Source organism: Neomonachus schauinslandi, chromosome X, assembly GCF_002201575.2.
Source record: "Neomonachus schauinslandi chromosome X, ASM220157v2, whole genome shotgun sequence".
NCBI classification, from domain to species: Eukaryota; Metazoa; Chordata; class Mammalia; order Carnivora; family Phocidae; genus Neomonachus; species Neomonachus schauinslandi.
In genome coordinates, this window is record NC_058419.1 from 100,935,587 (window position 1) to 100,957,399 (window position 21,813).

Sequence of the window (21,813 nt, forward strand, 5' to 3'; positions counted from 1 at the left end):
TTTTACCCTGACTTGTAGGCTAATAAAACACTAGGATTTATAATTTAACATCTGACATTTGATAACTGTTAATTCCCCGAAAGGAGGGACCAGATGCTTTAACAAGGGGATACCTGGGGCAAATCGTATCCGATTTATTTCCAGGGCTGATTTTCTGAATCCTCTCTGGGAAGCACTGAACCCTCCCAAAGCTGTAGATGGCATAAAAGAGGCCAAAATTCCCAGATAGAGGAAGGACACTGTTCAGTCAATGGCACCCAACACATGTGTGCACCTTTAAGAATGCTACAACAAGCACACCCTAGGTGATTGTCTCACTTAACTCCATGTATGTAGCATGACATATCATACTTCCCTTAGCTGTATTTCTTATGAGTTCTTGATGTTGCCATACCTTAGAGGAATAATAGAAAATGTATAAAGGTTTGAGTAGATATGAAAAATTTTAATACCTGAACTATATCGACTCTCTAATTTTAGCTTTTAATTAAAATGTCCTCAATTTGTTAACTGTTACTTTTCTCTCCTACAAAAGTCCTTATTGGCGTTCAGGAATTTCTTGGTAGTCTGGTTCACGGGAAGAAGGTTCCTGTTTTATTACCAATGGATGTGTTGTTATACAGTCTACCATGATTTTCTTTAAGCGTCTACTGAATATCAAGAGGGAGATCATGTCTAAGATATTTTTGCTATGATATCGTGTTCATCTGCAGGCTGGTTATTCTCTGTTGGCCTTTGGATGCATTCTCTGTCCTTTTCTGACCTTCTTTGTGCTCCCAGGAGTCTGACCACTCTGAATGAAATCTCCTGGGCTCTCTTACTGAATGGCTTCAGGTTGGGTTTGGCCAATGGGAGTCTCCAGTAGATCAGAGGTTGGGAGAACATAGAGAAAAAGATCAGGGTGCTTCCTGGCTTCAGCCTTGTTTCAGGCTACGGTTCTGGCAGTAATCTGGCCACACCTGCTGGCAGCATCTCTTCCTTGATTCTGGTTCTCAGCAGTGTCTGCTTCTTCCCCTTCACCCTCAGAAGTGGCAATGGCTTTCCACTGCTGCTAGACTCTGGGTATCTCAGCATGCCTCATTTCCCCCTCAACTCTTTTTTTTTTTTTAATTTTATTTTTTATTCTTATGTTAATCCCCATACATCATTAGTTTTAGATATAGTGTTCCATGATTCATTGTTTGTGCATAACACCCTGTGCTCCATGCAGAACGTGCCCTCCTCAATACCCATCACCAGGCTAACCCATCCTCCCACCCCCCTCCCCTCTAGAGCCCTCAGTTTGTTTTTCAGAGTCCATCGTCTCTCATGGTTCGTCTACCCCTCTGATTTCCCCCCTTCATTCTTCCCCTCCTGCTACCTTCTTCTTCTTTTTTTTTTTTCTTAACATATATTGCATTATTTGTTTCAGAGGTACAGATCTGAGATTCAACTGTCTTGCACAATTCACAGCGCTTACCAGAGCACATACCCTCCCCAGTGTCTATCACCCAGTCACCCCATCCCTCCCACCCCACCCCCCACTCCAGCAACCCTCAGTTTGTTTCCTGCGATTAAGAATTCCTCATATCAGTGAGATCATATGATACATGTCTTTCTCTCCCCTCAACCCTCTTTTAAGATCTCTTAGTTGCGAACCATGTGGGGGTAAATTCTATTTCCTAACGGGATCCTCACTGATGCCCAGTACAAAACATTAGGCTTTTAAAAGAATCTCGTTTCTAAAATACAGAAGAAAACTTTACCATGACTTCCCAGTATTCAAGTGCAAGTTATTGTGCGAAGTAAGATTTACCATGGATCTCTAGGAGACTTCTTCGGGAGCCAGAAACAATCATACTTGCTCTCTTGCAGTTTTGTCACAGACTTTGGTCTAGTCTTGCTGCATCTAGTCTCCCCAGGCCCTTAAATCCACACTGATGCCAGAGACAAGTGAATTAGACACAGGAGTAATTGTGTCATTCCTCTGCTCAAAACTTTTCAAGGGCTGCCCATCATTCTCAATACTGACAAGATCCTTCAGGACCTGCGTGCTGCCTACATACCCAGCATTATCTCCAAACACTTCCACCACCTGGAGTTTTCGAAGCACTCTATACTCTCCAATTCTTCTACACCTGGAATGCTCACCTCATTTGTCTGCCTGCGTTACTCTCTGAAATGTTTGCCCTGACTTCTCAAGACAGATCGAAGGGTTCCTTTTCCTATGCTTCTACAGTTTGTGATAGTCCTCCTTTATAATATTTTAGGTTCTCAAAACTAGTTCCTTCATTTGTCTGTCCCTCCACAAGAACTAAGTTTCTAGGGGGACTGGCTCTGCATCTTTCTGTCATTTCCGTGCCAAGCAATGTCTGGCAAATCATCCAAATCTGGTCAATAAGTGGTTTTCAATCTTTGATTGCACATTAGAATCACCTGGGGAGAATCCTTTTTAAAACTTTTGATGCCCGGACACCTGGGTAGCTCAGTTGATTGTCCGACTCTTGATTTCCACTCAGGTCATGATCTCAGGGTCCTGAGATGGAGCCCCACGTCCAAGTCCACATTCAGTGGTTCTGGGATTTGGGCAAAAGTACTAAACCAGAGAACAAAACATTCTAACAGTAACAACAAAGTTTCATCTGCATTTAGGCCGGAGATAACGACAAGTATCACTTTCTTCTAATCCGAGGAAGAGGGAAGACGTAAGAAGAGGTGCTGAGGGAGGGAGGTTGCTGTGCCTTCATGGGAAAAGGATGGCTGGTCTTTGTACTGTGCTCTAGGGCCTGGGTAGAGCTGCCGCCCCACTTCTGGAGGAGGGCTATGGTCTGGTTCACAGAGCCCACTCCTTGGGTACAGGATACAGTTGCAGAACACAGGGCCACCATTTGCTTTCTTAAATCTGCCTGCATTTGTAGGGCTATAGTGTCTTAGCTTCTTTTTTGATTGGCATCAGCTTAGAGGTTATGGTGAAAGTAGCGAGGATGTATTTAGTGTAACAACTTCTCTGAGTTCTGTTCATGGATTATTTAATTTGAAGAGAGGCCTAGATAAAACCTTTCTCTTTTTTTTTTAAAGATTTTATTTGTTTGAGAGAGAGACAAAGTGAGAGAGAGAGAGAGAGAGAGAGAGAGAGAGAGAGAGAGAGAGAGAAGATAGCCCGAGTAGGGGGAAGAGCAGAGGGAACAGACTCCCCGCTGAGCAGAGAGCCCGATGCGGGGCTTGATCCCAGGACCCTGAGACCATGACCTGAGCCGAAAGTAGATGCTTAACCCACTGAGCCACCCAGGTGCCCCGAATCCTTTTGGTTTTATGTATCATGAAACAGTGGCCCCCACACTGGGTGGTGTGTGACTACACGCTCTGTCACTCAGTGAATTGTGTAGGGAAGGAAGACATCCACTGAGGCTCCATCTGTTCCTTCCCTGGGGCAGGGTTTTACTTAATAACAACCCCTTCTCGACTTTCAATTTTACAATCTTTAAGTATATAACCTTCCATGGACACCATCTTAGAGCCAAAAAAGGGTCAAACTGAGGCCTCAGGCCACTGGTGAGAGCACGTGTGAGGCCTTCCCCTCCACAGGTGTGGACTATGTGTGCCCTGGTCTGCGGAGGCAGGAGCGAACAAGATGAATTACAAAGCTGTGAAAAGTTAACCTCAAGTATTTGAGAACTCTTACAAGCTGGGCAAGATAACCTACTGGAGAATGAAGGTCTACACACTTCTACTGAACAAACTCATTTTTCTCTATCATTAAGAAACATGTAGAGAATGTCTACTACTGTACCTAGAATAGATCAGACACGCAATAATGGTAGCTCCTCCTAATATGTTACAATTAATCAGTTGCCTTCTGAAGAGTGACAAGAGTGGAAGTGAACTGGTTTCTCTAATAAGCTGCAACTTGGCAATATAATGATTTATAGGTATTCACAGCAGAATCAAGAAAATCGGGGGGGACGGAGGCAACTGAATGACTGGACATCAATAAAGAAAGGTTATAGTAAAGGGCTTTGCCAGAAGGTGCATACAAAATACTTAAGGTTCCAAGACAAAAGGTCAACTAGACTCCCACAGGGATCAAAAATTCAAGGATGGACCTGGGACCATGTCAAAAACAACATTTTTTTCTGGAGCTCTGAGTTGAACACGTTGGTAGAGCAGTTTTGTTTTTCCTCCAGAACCTTAGGTAATCACAGTTGCGTTTTTTTCATATTATCTTTTTAACTGATCAGAACTAGACAAATCAACATTTTTTCTCCCCCCTGTGCTTGTTATCTTTCTCAAAGGTTTTGAATGCTTTATAAGGATATGTTGCCCCCAATACAATAAGCAGGCAAAAACTGAAATGATGAACTTTATTGTTCAACCGGCCAACTAAAGAGAGTGCAATTTTTTTCACCCTGAGGCCATGCTCCACATTTTGTTCACATTTTAAGACTCAATCTCAAAATCACATATCCATACACATATTTCCTTTGTGTTGATTTCATTTAAATGCCTGGTGTGTCAAACGAAGACGGTAAACCATTATTTACCCCGTTTCCTATAACACCTATAACACAAAGGAATGGCTTTTAAGAGAAATTCATCAACCTCCCCCACATTTTGTTCTTAAAAAATACAGGCATCAAAACAATCCTGAACATATTTATGCTACTACTAGTAGTCAGCACTCATACTGCTTCAAACATTCACAACTTGTGACAATATTCATTGTACCTGCTACTTTAGACAATTTCAACTGAAGCTCTTTCATGAAACAAGATGGATAAAGCATGCCTGCTTGTCCTTCTTGAGATTTTTTTTCCTTTCAGAAATAAACATGCTTTCACAGCATCTGACTCTCTTCCCCAGACTTTCATCTTGTAAACCTGAATTCTATTTTGAGTACTCCGGGTTTAGGCTTAAGTGACAGTGCCTTAACAAGAGGAAAGAAAATTGTACTGCATTTTTCCTCCTGTAGCCTGAAAACATAATGGCATACAGATATTAAATATATTCTTACAAACGTCTAGGTCATGTTTACCAGCTGGAATTCTTTTACTTAATGTATGGGTATTTTGCATTGTGATATTTAATCAAGACATTAACATGTGCAGAAGACTGTTGATTTAAGACAAATTTGAGATCCACTAAAATTAATTGTTCTCTGTTTGTCCTTCTGGTGGCTGTAGAAGCTTCGTATTTTCTTTGGACTTCACTAGATCTCTTAGGCTCTTGAAGTACAACTTTTAATGTTATATGAATTTTGCCATTTTGCTAACACTGGTATGCTCTGTGTATCCACTGGAATGATTAATTCCATTCATATTAATTTTGGTTACAAATCTAACTGATGGAGGAGGGGTATTTAGGTCCACATTCTATTTTCAAGCTATGTATTCTGTTTTCATAATTTGTCTGTGGAGACCACCACCTTCTCCCACGCCTGATGCCCAGAGTGCAATTTTTTAAAAATAATTTGAACCAAGACTCTTGATTACCGTAACTAACGTTAAAAGTGGCTGGATTCCAAGGGCGGAAACGAAGTAGAAAGTGCTTTCATATATTCAGAATATTTCCCTAACAATGGTTTTGAAGGAAACAATGCATATGTATGGGTCTTCATTAAAGCACACAAAAGCTACAAAGGGCTAGAAAATCATGAGAAGTTGCCGCATGAGTAAGATACTTTTTTAACACAGATAAAGCAGCTGAGAGTCCGTCTCTTCTTTTGTTATATGTATAGCAACTTAGCTGATTACGTGGGATAGTAGGGATAAGCACGGCAGTTAGAGAAATCAATCATTGGGGCCTTTCTTACCAGGATTTACAATAAATTGTCAAGAAGAAAAAGTCTGGTTTTTATTCCTACATCTCTTCACATTCTGAATTCAGGATTCAGTGATATAAACTATGAGGAATAAAGAGGTGTATAAGAACCAGTCCCAGATCTTAAGTTGTTTACAGTTTACAAGGAAAGATAAAGCATGATTATGTCATCAATATATCCTGAGACTAGCCTACTTACAAAATAAGGTTACATTTCTTTTAAACGTCTCGTAACAACTTCTGTGGCAGTGCTAGGCTTTGAGTAAATGATAAAGTGTTTCTGATTCAGTTATTATCTACTTATGTGATATTATAACTGGCCATATAAGACTAGGTTTTCTCAGACAGGATGAATTGACTTTAAAGGTCTATCCCGTTCCTTCTAACATATTACAGTGTTTATTCTTCTTGAGTAAAGCAATGGTAGTGAAATATTTAAGGGAAAGTTTCTTAATTTAAAAAGAATCAGAGAGGGGCGCCTGGGTGGCTCAGTCGGTTAAGAGTCTGCCTTCGGCTCAGGTCATGATCCCAGGGTCCTGGGATCGAGCCCCACATCAGATTCCCTGCTCAGTGGAGAGCCAGCTTCACCTTCCCCCTCCCCCTCTCCCCCACAACTCGTGTTCTCGCTCACTCTGCTCTCTCTCTCTCAAATAAATAAATAAAATACCTTTAAAAAAATCAGACCAAGAAATGGGAACAACCTAAATGTCCACCAATGAATAAATGGATGAAAAAAAGATGTGGTATCTATATACAATGGAATATTATTTAGCCATCAGAAAGGAGGATACCTTGCCATTTGTGACAACATAGATGGACACTGAGCCCATTATGCTAAATGAGATAAGTCAGACAGAGAAAAACAAATACTGTATGATCTCACTTATATGTGGAATCTAAAAAACCAAACTTGTAAAAAACAGTAAAATGGTAGTTACCCTGGGGATAGGGGTGGGGGGATATGATTGATGTTGCTTAAGGGTCCAAACATGGAATGAGGAGTAAATAAGCTACAGAGATCTAATGCACACTATGATGAACACAGACAACAATATTGTGCTGTAATTATATAATGTGATAAATATCACAACAGCAATAATATTACAATAAATGTATCAAAGTAACACATACACCTTAAATTTAGTGTTACATGTCAAATATAAAGAATCAGAAGTTACTCACATGCAGCTGCAAAACAGAGAAAACAAACTCTCAGTATATCATCTCTTCAATAAAACCCGACAAGGCAAAGGCTATTTATTATCTTTTCAGTGTCTGAAAATATAATTTCAATTATAAGATCATCTCTTATGTTTTAGAAATTTTCCAAGCATTGCTCCTTTCCAAATGTTTTTACATTTTCCTGTGTTATTATGGTTAATACCTTATTCTATTTAAGGCAGCTTATTTGTGAACAGTCTATGTGATCTTAATTGATTTTTGAACCTAGTTTTACTTATTTTTTAAAGACTTTGAGACAGAGAGAGAGAGAGAGAGCATGCATGAGTGAGCACAAGCGGGGGAGGGGCAGAGGGAGAGGAAGCAGCAGACTCCCCGCTGAGCTGAAGGCAGATGCTTAACCAACTGAGCCACTGAAGTGCCTCTTGAATCTAGTTTTAAATGAATCGTGGATCCCTACATCAAAAACTAATGATGTATTGTATGGTAACTAACATAACACAGTAAAATAAAATTTAAAAAAATAAAAAATTAAAAAACCAAAGGGTTAGGTGATGAAATAAATCTCCATAACATGTGACTGCCCTTTTACAATTTCATTAACATAAGCAAGACAAAACAAACTATAAATAAGCAGAAAAAAAAAATCAGTTAAAATGGGGGAAACACCAAGGAAGTTACTTTTACCTAGACAAACCTGAATATGCAACTGTGAAAAAATGCACCCAATTCTTTGTCTTTTAGGCTTTTACTCTGTTGATTCCATTTTCAAACTCTACATTGTTCACAGTGGATTTCAACAAAGTATTTCTTTTGCCAGCTTTACTGAGATGCAATTGACATATAGCATTGTTTAAGTTTAGGGTAAGCAATGTGTTGATTTGATACACTTGTATATTGCAAAGTGATTACTACCATGGCAGTAGCGAACACTTCCATCAAGTCCCATAATTACTATTTCTTTTGTGTGTGTGGTAAGAACATTTAAGATTTATTCTCTTAACAACTTTCAAGTACATAATACAGGATTATTAACTACAAAATATTTCTTGAGAAGTATTATGACATAAAGTAACCTCCAATTCTAATCTTACACTGTTCATTATTTATCATAAAGTGCCATGCAAATTGGCATTCTTATAATCATGAATACAGAAATGGGGTATTTACTAATATTGAATTTTCAATGACAAGGCTTTCTGCAGTAAGCAAAACATTCATTTGTTTTTCAACACATTCAAATCAACTACAACATAATTGGATGTTAATAATCTAGTATAAAATATATATATACGGTGGATAATTTCCCCTCTCTTCAAAGGTTAGATTGCCACAGGGAAATAATAAAAATTAGCTTTAATAAAGCAAACTTTAAATGGGAAGTTACATAAGTAAATAAACCACTGAATTAACTGTAGTGCTTAGTTTAGCATCTTAACAATTACAGTTACGGAGTAAATATTTGCTAAATTGAAAGGAGTACTATCTATCTATCTATCTATTTATTATTTTAAGATTTTATTTATTTATTCGACAGAGAGAGAGAGAGCGAGCGAGTGCACAAGCAGGGGGAGCGGCAGAGGGAGAGGGAGAAGCAGGCAGGGAGCCCGATGAGGGGCTCGATCCCAGGACCCCGGGATCATGACCTGAGCCGAAGGCAGATGCTTAACCGACTGAGCCACCCAGGCACCCAGAGTACTATCACTTTCGAGAAAATACTTTATTCTGAGTTATTTTATTAACCCCTTTGATGAATTCAGTATGAACTTGATGTAATTGGCAAGGTCCAGAAATAATTTTTTAATAGAATCTAAGTAAATAAGGTCGATTCACTAAACTGAAAGTAAATAAATTAAAAAAAAATTTTTTTAAGTAGTCTCTAACCCAACGTGGGGCCGGAACTCATAACCCCAAGGTCAAGAGTTGCATGCTCTACCGACTGAGCCAGCCAGATACCCCTGAAAGTAAATAAATTTCAGAGCTCCCAATAACTACTTCATCTCCAAGAACTTGAAGAACTTTGGAAGAAGGAGGAATTCACCACCAACAAATATTAGTGCTTGATTTGTGGCGGAGGGTTTGCAAATGGTTGAACACTTGCATGATTTCAGAAACCGGCATTTTCTTGGATCAGATTTATTATATGTGAATTATCTCAAATGTTTCTTAAGTATATACTGTTAGAGAGATCATCTGCTGTCAGTATATTTGATTTTAATATTTAATATATCTCCTCAAATTTACATTTATCTTAATTTACTATTAATTTGTGTTATTTGGAAAAGACTAACTCTCAGCACTGTATTTTCCTTTCAATCAGTGCCATGTGTAAATTTGGCCAGTAGCTGATTCTGAGACATGCTAGGTAGCAGACCTACCTTCCCACTGTAATGATGGGTTGTAAGAGGAATACACTGGATTCCTGGCTACAACTTCTCACTCTTAACATGAGGGCACAAAATCCTGCTTCTCTCCTGTGAGTTCATACACTGTCATTAACGACAAAAGGGCAAAAAGACTGTCCATTTCTATCCTTTATCCCCGTTACATCCTCTTTGCCTTGATTTACCCCAGGAATACTCCTGTGGGGCTGTCTGGGTAAATCAAAGCATGTCCTCTCTTTTGAGCACCATTTGGCTGACTACACAGACTCTGACTGACTGCGAGTAATCGGCACAAAGGGCAAATGAGTGGCTTAATGCAGGCATCAAAAAAGATATCTGATTTGTACTACTAGGCTATTTTAAAAACAGAATAAATTGCACCTGAGCTGAAGGAAAGTACAGTAAAAAGCTCCTTAAAAAAAAAAAAACCCAAAAATAAAATTGTAACAGATTCATTCAGGCAACCATTGTTCTTTTGGGAAAAGGACAAGTCTGAGGTTAATGTGACATTATCTGTGAAATACTGAAAAATCTGTTGGCCTTGAAAGGTATATCAACATGCTGCCAGCTTTGGGTTACCTTAGTAACTAATAAACTAAGGCCTTGCAAGTATTTAGTGACCAAGGAAAGTGGAAAGCCATTTAGATATTCTAAGTGAACCTGAAATTTTTTTTTCATTGCATTAAACTGGTTTGTGTTCTTTCCTTTTCTCATTTCTGAGCTTTCAGAAGAGGTAAATGAAAAACAGTCTGAAATTAATTTAGTTACAGAGCAAGAACAAAATTGGGATAAGGAAAACCAAGGCAAATAATTGCGCTTCAGACACAAATGGTAGTTTGTATGAAATCCTGACCTTACATTAGCATTAAAATTGAGACTAGGTAACACAGAACAGGTACCATGAAATGCTTGAGGTCATTCTTGATTACACTTTTGGATTTAAATAAATTCTCTCATTTAAAGAAGATGAGAACATTTTTTCAGTGATATCTTGGCATATTGGGATACTTCAAACGTCATTTTAGTGATTACATTGTATTAATCATTAGGCTGAATAGAACATTTAGAATTGTGAGTCACTGGGAATTTATCCAGTTCAATCCCTCCTTTTGCCAGCCAGGCAATCTGAAGGCTCAAGAGAGGTTCCTGAGCTAGAGAGGGAGTGAGCAAAGGTAAGCAAACCCACTGTTCCATGTCTGTTGCTTCTCCCTCTGCCTTGCTGCCTTTCCAACACCATCAGAAACCATATCAGATCTGGTCACTGACTTATGCCTATCAGGGGACTGACCTTTTTTTCTCATTATTAAAGAACACTTGCTCTCTTAGCATGGACCCAGCAGAACAAAGGAGAAACTAGCTTTAAAAAAAAAAAAAAAGCTTAGTGAAATATAACGTACATATCATAAAGTTCATTTAAGTGTACAGTCGAACACTTTTTACTATATTTACAGAGTTGAGTAACCATCACTACAATCTAATTTTAGAATATTTCCATTTTTCTCTAAAGAATCCCTATACAATTAACAGTCATGCCCCTTTCCCATCCTTCACCCCAAGGAAACACGAATGTATTTTCTATTTATATAGATTTGCCTATTCTGGACTTTCCATATAAATAGTATCATACAGTATGTGGTTTTTGTTTTTTGTTTTAAGTAGGCTCCAGGCCCAGTGTGGAGGCCAACATGGGGCTCAAACCCACGACCCTGAGATCAAGTCCTGAGCTGGGATCAAGAGGTGGACGCTTAACGGACTGAGCCACTGAGGTGCCCCAATATGTGATCTTTTTTCTTTTTTCTTTTTTAGATAGAGTGTAAGCTGGGGCCAGGGGTGGGGGGTGGGGAAGGGGCAGAGGGAGAGGGAGAAAATCTTAAGCAAGCTCCACGCCCAGCTCAGAGGCCCACGCGGGGCTTGATCCCACGACCCTGAGATCATGAGCTGAGCTAAAAGCAAGAGTCCGCCGCTTAACCGACTAAGCCACCCAGGCGCCCCAATATGTGGTCTTTTCTAACAGGCTTCTTTCACTTAGCATGTTGTAGCAGGTAGCAGTACTTCTTCATTCCTTTCTATTGCTAAATAATAGTTCATTGTATGGCTAGACCACAATTTACTCATCAGTTGATGGACATTTGGGCTGTTTCCACTTTTTGCTATGAATAATACTGCTATGAACATGCATATACTAGTCTTTGTGTGGACAGGTTTTCATTTCTCTTGTGTGGATTCCTACGAGTGGGATTGCCGAGGGCCTGCCAGACTGTTTACCAACATGGCTGCACCATTTTGCATGTCCACCAGCAATGTAGGAGGGCTCGGATTTCTTCACATCCTCTTTTTATTACAGCTCTCCCAGCAGATACGAAGTAAAGGCTCATTGGGTTTTTGATTTGCATCTTCCTGATGATTAAGAATGTTGAGCAGCATTTCGTCTGCTTCCTGGCCATCTGTCTATCTTTTTTGGAGTACCATCTATTCAGACGCTGCACATTTTTTACTGGGTTACTAGCCTTATTATTGAATTTTTAGAGTTCTTTAAGTCTTCTGGGTACAAGTCCCTTTTAGTCATATGATTTGCAAATATTTTTCCGAGTTTGTAGATTGTCTTTTCATTCTCTTGATGGTGTCTTCTGAGGTGCAAAAAATTTATGCAGGGAATTACAGACCTTCAATCTAATAGATTGACCCTGGTAATCAATTTCCAAGGAAATATTGTGTATTGGTTATATACTGTTGCTTAACAAATGATCTCAAACTTGGCAGCTCAAAGCAGCACAAATTTATTGTCTCATAGTTTCCACAGGTCAGGAATTTGGCACATTTTAGCTGGGGCCCTCTGTTCAGGGTCTCAAAAGGCCGAAACCAAGACGTTGGCCAGCTATGTCCGCACATGGAAGCCTGACTAGGGAAAGTTTCCCTTTGAAGCTTACCCAAGTTGTTGGAAAAATCCATTTCCTTAAGAATACCTGACTGAGATCTCTGTTTTCTTGCTTTTTGTCAGCCGGGGACAGTTCTCAGCTCCTACAGGACACTCAGGTTCCTATCATGTCGCCTCCTTCACAGGCCATGTCACAATATTACTGTTAGCTCTGTCAAGGGCAGAATTACAATCTCTCTCACAGTTTAAATCTCTAGGACTTCAGGAAGAGCCAAATCTCCCTTGGAAGGACTCACCTGGTTAAGCCAGGCCCACCAGGGGTAATCTTCCTTTTGATTAATTCAAAGTCAACTGAACCATGGGAGTTCAGTCTCCTAACTAGGGGACTATCCTATTATATTCACAGATTAAACACACACACCCAAGGATTATAAAGAGGTATACACTAATGCGTGGGAATCTTGGAGGCCATTTTAGGGTTCTGCCTACCACATCTTAAAGGTAAATTTTCTACTTTATTTCTATATGGAGAGATTTATATGGGGAGCATTTTAGTTATTTAATTTGTGATTTTCACTTCTATTTAGAGATTAAAAAATAACATGGAGTTTTTGTACCTAAATTATGTTATATTTGCCTGATTTTTTTTTAAGATTTTATTTATTTGACAGAGAGAACACAAGCAGAGGGAGAGAGAGGGAGAAGCAGGCTCCCTGCTGAGCAAGGAGCCCGATGTGGGACTCGATCCCAGGACCCTGGGATCATGACCCGGGCCGAAGGCAGCCGCTTAACCCACTGAGCCACCCAGGTGTCCCCTGATTTTTCTTTTTTAAGGAAAGGTTAAGAGTGAACAAGTAGATGAGAGGCTTTCAAATTGACCATGTTTCAAATAATTATACCATATGAAAACTACCAGGGCTAAGGGTATTGAAAGATTAGTGTTCTCATGAAATGTCTTTATTTGAGAATCCATTTTAAAGGTAAAATACTTTTCATTTTCAAATATTTCTGTTAAAATCAAACTTCTCTCACTCCCTCAACCCCTTTCTCATGCCCACAAAGTAAGCAAGGAACAGCAAAATTTATTTAAATGGTGTCAGAATAGTTAAGAGAAAAATATTAGTGGAAATAATAATTTGGCATAATGACTATTTCTATCATTGCTGCTTTTGATAGTACATTACTTTCCCTTCTATGCTCTGGGGCTTTGAACAACTATAGAAGATCCTGATAACTGACTCATCATGGCAAACTAAAAACCCCTTTGCTATTTCTTTCTTAAAGCAATCTGATTGATAACACTACTGTGTGAGTGAAATTTGCTAAGAGAGAACTTCAATATTTTCTTCGAAATGAAAATAGATAAATCTGGGAGGTGACGGATGAGCTACTTAATGAGATGGGGGGATCCTTTCACGATATTTACATCTATCAAATCACCATGATGTGCACTTTAAATACCTTCCAATTTTATTGGTCAGTTATATTTCAATAAAGCTGAAATTTAATAAAAAGCGATTTGGGGGGCACCTGCGTGGCTCAGTTGGTTAAGCGCCTGCTTTCGGCTCAGGTCATGATCCTGGTGTCCTGGGATCGAGCCCTGCATCGGGCTCCCTGTTCAGCGGGGAGTCTGTTGCTCCCTCTGCCTCTCTCCCCACTCGCGTTCTCTCTCTTTCTCTCACTCTCTCAAATAAATAAATAAAATCTTCTTAAAAAAAGCAATTTGCGCTGGGGTCTGGGTAGAGGAGGAGGAGTTACAGCTTGAGTTGAGGAAGAATTCAATCCTGACTGGTGAACGGGTGGGGATGTCCTGCAATGGAAGTGTCCTGGGGAAAGAACTCCATGTGTGCCCACCGCCGTGGCTCAGACATATCTGAATTCTTCTAATGAGCATGCAGCATGACCAAAGAGACGTCTATCTGTAGGAGTTGCTAGAAACTTCTTAGAAGAGACTTTATTTGCAGATGCTTGTCTCAGTTGGTGTTTTTTTTTTTTTTCCCCCCAGATTCAGGACCTGAGGCAGGGATTCAAATTCAAAGAGCTTACTTGGGAGGTACAGATAAAGTTGGTAGAAGAATGGGGTCATGAGATGGGGCGGGGAAGGCAGCTGAAACCTTAAGCCAACTACCACAGGGGGCATGTGGAGCAGAATTCCTCTGGCAAAGAGTACACAACACATCCCCAGAGCTGCTGGAGCAGTGTGAGCTGGGAAGTGTATACACCTCTCTGGGGAATCAATGGTTGAGAGCTGCTCCCAGGAGGTGTTCATTCCTCAGCACTGGGCAGGTGCTTAGGCACAGGGATATGGATGTGGGGAGCTGGAAGTCTACAGCAACACACACCAAGTCCCAGGGACGTGGACAGTATCTGTTACAGGCCGAATCTAGCCCTATGTCCACCGAGGGAAGGGAAACAAACAGTCTGCCTTTTGCTTGAATCCATTTCTCCAGTCACTGGGACACTTAGGTAAATGCTGAAATGAAAGAACACTCTAAATAAAAGCTGAGAAAGCTATTTCATGAAACTCAAAACATATGGACCGGGAAGAGCCCTGCTGCAGAACCCAACTCAACAGAGGGGAAGGAGCCCCATGCTCTTCTCCTCCCAAAATATCATATTTCTGGCAAAGCTCTGTGATAACCTGGGAGTGAACTTGCTCTTGAGCACAGTATTCTCTTGGGTTTTCCTAAACATCCTGGAAAAGTGGGTCAGGGCTAGAAAATCCATTATTATTGTCAAGGCAACCACATTTCCAGAGACTAGTGAGGCCTGGAAAGATGACGTAGGCCATGAAATTCACAGCAGCTTCACTCCTCAACTAGTTCTCTCCTACGTTCATTGTACTCTGTTTATCATATTTCATCTCCTGTGGATCAGATCAGAAATAACTGGAAAAGAAGCGACTCTCAAGTTGTATTCTAAGATCTGTGATCAGAAGCCATCCAAGAGTAAAGAAACCGTCTGTATGCCCACGTATGGACTCATCTAGTTGCCCTTTCAAGAACACAAAGTCCTGGGTTTAACCATGCTCCATTTTTTTTGTTTGTTTGTTTCTTTGGAGTTTTTGGTTTCACAGGGCTCAACTGGAGAGAACCAGGCAGATCTCAGTCTTGCTGTCCGTTTGTCTGCAAAAGTCTATCAGGTTGTACTTAATGTACTAATAAACAGGCCATCTCCATGTGCTCTTACTCCCACCTCGGAAAAGTTATTTTCTGACTGGTCCTTTGTCCTCCATTCCCACATTTTCCATTATTAGAGGCTTTCAATCAGATTGCAGCCCTTCTACTGCAACGTCCCTCGCAATAGGCAATGCCACTCAAGGCCCTTGATGATGTTCATGTCCTTGGCATTTACTGTCCAGCTTCCATAGATTCTGAGAGTCATCTTTTCTAGCGGGACCACTGTGGAGAACACCCCAGGTGGCTAGCATTCTGAAGATCAATGCCTGCTATTCTCAGGAGGGTGAGGAGAATGGTTCAGACTTCCCTGGTCTCTTCAGGGTAGGGGTAGACTGGAAAAGGAAAACCCCAATTTGTTTCTCCACAAGGACTCCATTATGGAAATTAGACTCACGTTATTCTTCAGCAAGTTAATCTGCCTTGCAGGCTCCATGTCACTGGATTTTCACCGAGGCAAGTTTTCGTCTTTCCCTTTTACAGATTAGGCAATGAGGCCAAGAGGGGTGAGACAGGGAGCGCAGTGTGCCCATCTAGGAAGTTAGGAAGTAGCAGAGCTCAGCTGAGAAACAGAGCCTGAGACCAAAAGCCCACATTGGTGGCACTGCTACACCCCATCTCTCCCTGACCAAGAGCCAGCCATCGCTTTAAAAAGTTCGGTTTTTTCCCCTTGACACAAGTGTATTCGGTGTACTGTGAGGCATTTTACAGTTCCTGAGTTGGATGTATTATGAACTTGAGAAAAAAATAATGCAAAAACTATTCAGAACTAATTTTAGGGAGAAATATGTAAAAAATGACCTGTATAAAAGATAAAGCAAAGAAACAAAGTGGAACAAAACCCGAATAAATATTTGTACCTCTCTTGAGTAGGAAACAGATCGATAAGGAGCCACATTCATGAGTTTTTGGATCTGAGACGTTGCTGGTCAATTGCTATTGAAAGTCGGATCATTTGTTGACGATACCCTTCAGCCCACAAGAAAGATTACATTGACAATGACTGCTTTTGGGACACAGAGTAAAATTAACTTCTAGGTTATCCCCGTCAAGGACCATTAAGTCCTGAACTATGAGGGACACTGTGAACAAGTCATATTTTAACCTCCCATGAGCACGCGGCCAGCAGGTTTCACCCCCTCTCCTCCCTTCAACAAATCTGACCTTCACCGAAATTTATGTGAAAATGAAAAGGGAAAGGAAAGCTGTGGCCCTGCCAAATTCTGACGATGTTACTCATTTTAATTACTGGTATTTGGAAATTAAATGGCCTAGGGCTTGTTCGGCAATTTGTTTCTGGAAAAAAATGATTTAAGCAAGCCACAGAGTCCCAGCATCTTTTTACAGCAGGTGTTGAACAAGGCGTTCATTTTTCTTTTGACAGAGTGTCCTTGTAAGCATAATAACAGTTAGGAAGCAAGGCCTTCACATGGAAACCTCAGGCTCGTTCTGACATTCTTCCTCCGGCTACTTCATGGCCTATGGTTCCCTCGGCCAGCTTTGTAAACACCCGCACTTGAAAATTCCCTTTAAATAACATTCAACTTTGAAGACATTTTTTTTTTTCCTTTTTTGTAGAAGTACAGATTTTAAAGGATAATGTGAAGAGGACTTTAAAGTTAATTCAACTGCTTTTCTTGTCCTCTGGTTCTATTCTTTAGCTTTGGCTTTAGTTACAATGCCATTAATACAATAAGTTGAAGAAGTTTAAAAGAAAAGGAAGGGCTACAAATGAAGTTGGATTTGAATATAGGTTTCCAGCCATTGAAGTTGGCCATCAGATCATAGTTTCATGAAACAGTTTCAAAAAACTTTTTTTTTTTTTTAACAACTTAGAAAGTTGTTTATCCCACCAAACACCAATTGGTTTTAGGTCTTTTTTTTTTTTTTTTTAACCTTTCTATTAGTTCTTCTCATTCACTCTAAAAAGGTGCTCAGCCTAACTCAGAAGACTGGGTTTGTCGCTATCCCATTCGCTTTAAGATTCACTAATAAACAATTGTGTGTTCTGAAATTAAACATGAACATGAGCTAAAACAGAATCTCATCTTTTAATACCAGCATAGAAATCTCCCAGGTAACAGGAAAATAGTTTACTTTTGTGCATGCAGTGTCTAGGTCTATGGCACAGTGGAACTACTAGATATTATGCTCTAACTCATGTTATGTAGTCTAATATAAAATTATGATACGAGTGGTGGCCGCTGATGAGAACCAGCCAGGAAAAAGTAGTAAAACCATATGGCATCCAATCAGATGATAAGAGACTAGCTGAATTGACTAAAATGGAAAAGAAACTCAACTTAAAACTCGAAGAGAGGCCTCCTATGTTCTGGCACTGACTTCTCTGACCACAAACTAAAATTACGGTGCCATGCTTAGATCCTGCAGTTGTATCTCTGCAACTCTAAAAGCAACTCTGCAACTCTAAAATTGTTATGGGAAGTTAAGTAAATTTGAGGTAAAGTAACAATAATTAAAATCAAAGCCAGAATAATATTACTTTGTGTTAAGTTCAGGATTACCTTTTGCCAGTTCAGTTATTATCTCTGTAGGTTTTATTTTTAAGATGCTCAACACATTTGAAAGCAGCTGATGTATTGGAGAATCTGACATGTAAAATGATTTGATTTGAAATGGTTAATCAACATCAGGCTTGTGACTTTGGCTGGAAAGGTATAAGAGAATCTTAAAGTGGAGCATTTAAATATGTAAGTGGTCCTGATTTATTTTATTAATGTTTCTGCTCCATTAGATTCACAGGAGTTGTTTAAGTGAGGAAGACTATGTCGTGCTGGGAGCCTGGTGAAGAACTGTAAGAATCAGATGTATTAAATTGGTAGATGTAAATTGAAATTGTTATGGGAAGTTAAGTAAATTTGAGGTTAGTTGTTTAGGGGAATTCAACCTGCTAAATGTGAGCTAATGAACACCACAATCAAAGGTAAGTATAAATGATTATAATTTTAGAAATGTAAGCAGTCTAAGATTTGTAACTGAACTTAAATACTTGAGAAAACCTGGGTTTTAAATTTTTTAACTTTACCAAAATATTTAAAAAATACGTAGCAGCAAAAAATTTCTTTTGGGAACAAATAATAACACCCTTAGATATTTAAAAAACTCAAATAAGACTGCTTGTTTGATGAGCACTGATTTTTATATGCATAATTATATTGCAAGCTTTGTTATGGACATGGGCTATAATCTAACCTTTTTTAGCAATCTCTCCCATCACTCTCAGTACCCACCACCTGTGAGGACATAAGAGCTGTTCTGTGTATTTGTTGAGACTTGAAATTAGTCAAATAATCAAATAACAATTGTTACTTTTTGGAGTGTATGACAGAGAAAAATCAGTTCAGTTGAAGGGCTGAGTTTACTGAAATGCATATGTGAGGTGAAATTAAGATCACTGAAATTTTCCATGCAGGAGTCTCATAAAAAGGACATACACGAAATGGTGAAAAACTCTGAAGGAGATTCTTCCTCCTCACCATTCTGAGACTGAGTAATAAGAAACAGATAAAATTAAGAGAGAAGATGCAGGACAGGAAAAGAGAAACAAATATCATTGCCTTTGACAGAAAGTTGGAGTCAATATTCTCTGAAGTTTTTTTTTTTTAAAGATTTTATTTATTTATTTATTTGACAGAGAGAGACACAGCGAGAGAGGGAACACAAGCAGGGGGAGTGGGAGAGGGAGAAGCAGGCTTCCCGCCGAGCAGGGAGCCCGATGCGGGGCTCGATCCCAGGACCCCGGGATCATGACCTGAGCCGAAGGCAGATGTTTAATGACTGAGCCACCCAGGTGCCCCTCTGAAGTTCTTTCTAAGTCGGACTTATCTTAATGCCAAGGAGGAAGGTAGGACAGCAACACTCTGAAGTAGATACATTAAAAAGTTAAGCAACGGCCGAAGGTTCTAGTCAGTAAGGCACAGCACTGGGATTCAAGCCCGGCCAGCCTACCTTTAAGCCATCTCAAGATGTCATTGATAAAGAATTTATTGGATAATTACTACGGAACAAATGGCAGGGGGCAGTAAGCTCTCTGAAGAGAAGTGAAGCTGGCGAAAGGCTACAAAGAATGACAGAGTGGGGGAGCGGGCAAGAACGTGCAGATATGTTGGTCTTGGAAGACCTCTCTGAGGAGATGAATCGAGATCTGAAGGAAAGAAAGGAGAGGGCCATGTGAAGATCAGGAGGGATACGTCCCGGTGGATGGGGCCACCAGGGCAGGGTCCCTCAAGTGGGAGCAGACACAGTGTCAGGGATTACAAGGCAGCCAGGGCAGAAAAGGGAAAGGGAAGAGCTAAGGAGTAGAAAATAGTCTCAGAGCTGGCTAGGGACCAAGTCACACTGAACCTACAGGATGTAATTTGTAGCTGTTAGTTCGTGACTGTGTATTTTAAGGAAAGGGTAGGACATTTATTAGCCAGTCTGTAAATAATCTGGCGAAGAATCCAACAGGAAACTTCCTGGAGTTAATGCCATGTGAGGACAGGGTGATGTGTTTGAGGAACTGAGGCAGCAGAGCCGGGGCTCTTGGGAGAATTTGAACAAATTGTATTTACTGAGAAAATTAAAGTCAATGATAGAAAACTGTCAACTTATAAATACAATTGATGACTGCTTTGTGAAGTAAAGTGTATTTTATTAGAAATAACTGAAAGTGAAAGTGATTAAGAAGAATTATGCAAAGATTGGTTTCAACAAAAGCTACTCATCTGTAAGTAATAAAGTACTATTAAAATTGCTTTCTTCACTACTGTTAATTATCTTCAAAATTTCATTTGCCTGCCATTTGTTATTATTCTTTCTCTGGGTTTCTAGGCTCCACTCTCTGACAAGTCTAGATTGCTGTCTGTCCAACCTTAACATGTAGAATCTTCCTTCCAGTGGTTCTCAATAGGGAGATATTTCTCTTCCTAACGGCCATTTGTCACCATGACTATGGGTAGGGTGATTACAGGGCAAAAGCCCGACTGCTAAATGTCCTGCCATCTGAGGGATGGTCCCTCTCAATGAATTGTTCTCCCCCCAATGACAATACTACCCTAGTTGAAAGCACGGCACACATTTGAAATTCTTTTTAATTTACTAAGGAATATGGATTTTTCTCACCTATGAATTCCTAGAGATGAAGATTTCCTGCCCAACATTTTAATAATTTTAGTAATTTTCTCACAGTCCATTTTACGCAGCCTCACATCAGTAGCTTCTTTTAGTTCTCTATCTTATCAGTTAGAAAACGGAGTGGTTTTTCTAGACCAGATTATAGGCATAATATTATTGGAACTATTTGATGTCATTGAACAGCCATTTTTATGTCTGCATATATTATACAGCTCCATACAGAAAGGGAAATCCATTCTACATAAAAAAGTCAAGTAAATATTCACAATGTGGTTTCATTGCAGGCAATAGGTTTTCATTAAAAATGAAGGATTTGGGTGCATGGGTGGATACATATGTGTGGCCATTTGTTTTCTAACGGCTGGAGTTCTGTACTTTCTGCCTGATTGATTAGTTGGAACAGATTGGCAGGTAAGAAATGGATGATTAGACAAATTTTGTAAAGGAACTAATATTCAACATCCTCGAGCATCTAACCATTAACATAATTAGCCAACATGGCTCCCCCAGGTTTTACAACTTATAGGGCCATAATGGGTACCATTTTCACTTATTAACATGCTGAAGAATAACTTATGGGCATATTTTCTTGACTTTCTTTTTTTCTTTCCCAAGTTGTCAATGGCAGACCAAGTAATTTATAGAGAGACATTTCATGCCAAGGAAAGTAGCAAGGCTGAACTGCAGCTATGTTCCCGTTTGGTATATAAGATTTGTTTGGGGTTTTAGATTATGGAAAGCACTTTCGCCCACATTACCTTCATTACTTCTCACTACAGCCCTCTAAGTTAGGCGGGGGCAAATATCATTGGTACAAAAGAGTGTTTCGAGGAGGTGATATATAACTAACGTACTAGCAGGTTGAGCGATTTCGCAGGTCACCCGGCTGGTAGGGTGAGCTCAAAAGAAAGTGTTTCGATTCCTTATTTATTCCCTCTATACTTTTTAATTCCATCATTGAAAGAAAGCAAACTGGGAGAGGAGGCCCTGCACCCTGTATTTGGATACATTGTGGATGAGATTTTATGCACCCAAGCCTAGAGATAACTGGTAATTTTCCCCAAGTGTGTGGAAAAATAGACCTTCTCACTTTTCTGGACCTTTTAATACCTTTATCTCTGTCTTAAATAAAAATCAAAGCCCATTTGGACCTATTTCAGAAAATACAAAGGAAAGTTCTGTGATCTGAAGAGATTTAAAAAATTAAAAGCCTTACAAAGAATTAATGATTTCAGAGGGGGGTGACAAATTAAACTAAAAGGATGGT

General features: G+C 39.7%; 1 pseudogene; it reads right to left on the reverse strand.

The window, feature by feature from the left end:
- Window positions 1-5,123: 5,123 nt before the first annotated feature.
- On the reverse strand, window positions 5,124-11,783 carry LOC110569840 (annotated as a pseudogene).
- Window positions 11,784-21,813: the final 10,030 nt, after the last annotated feature.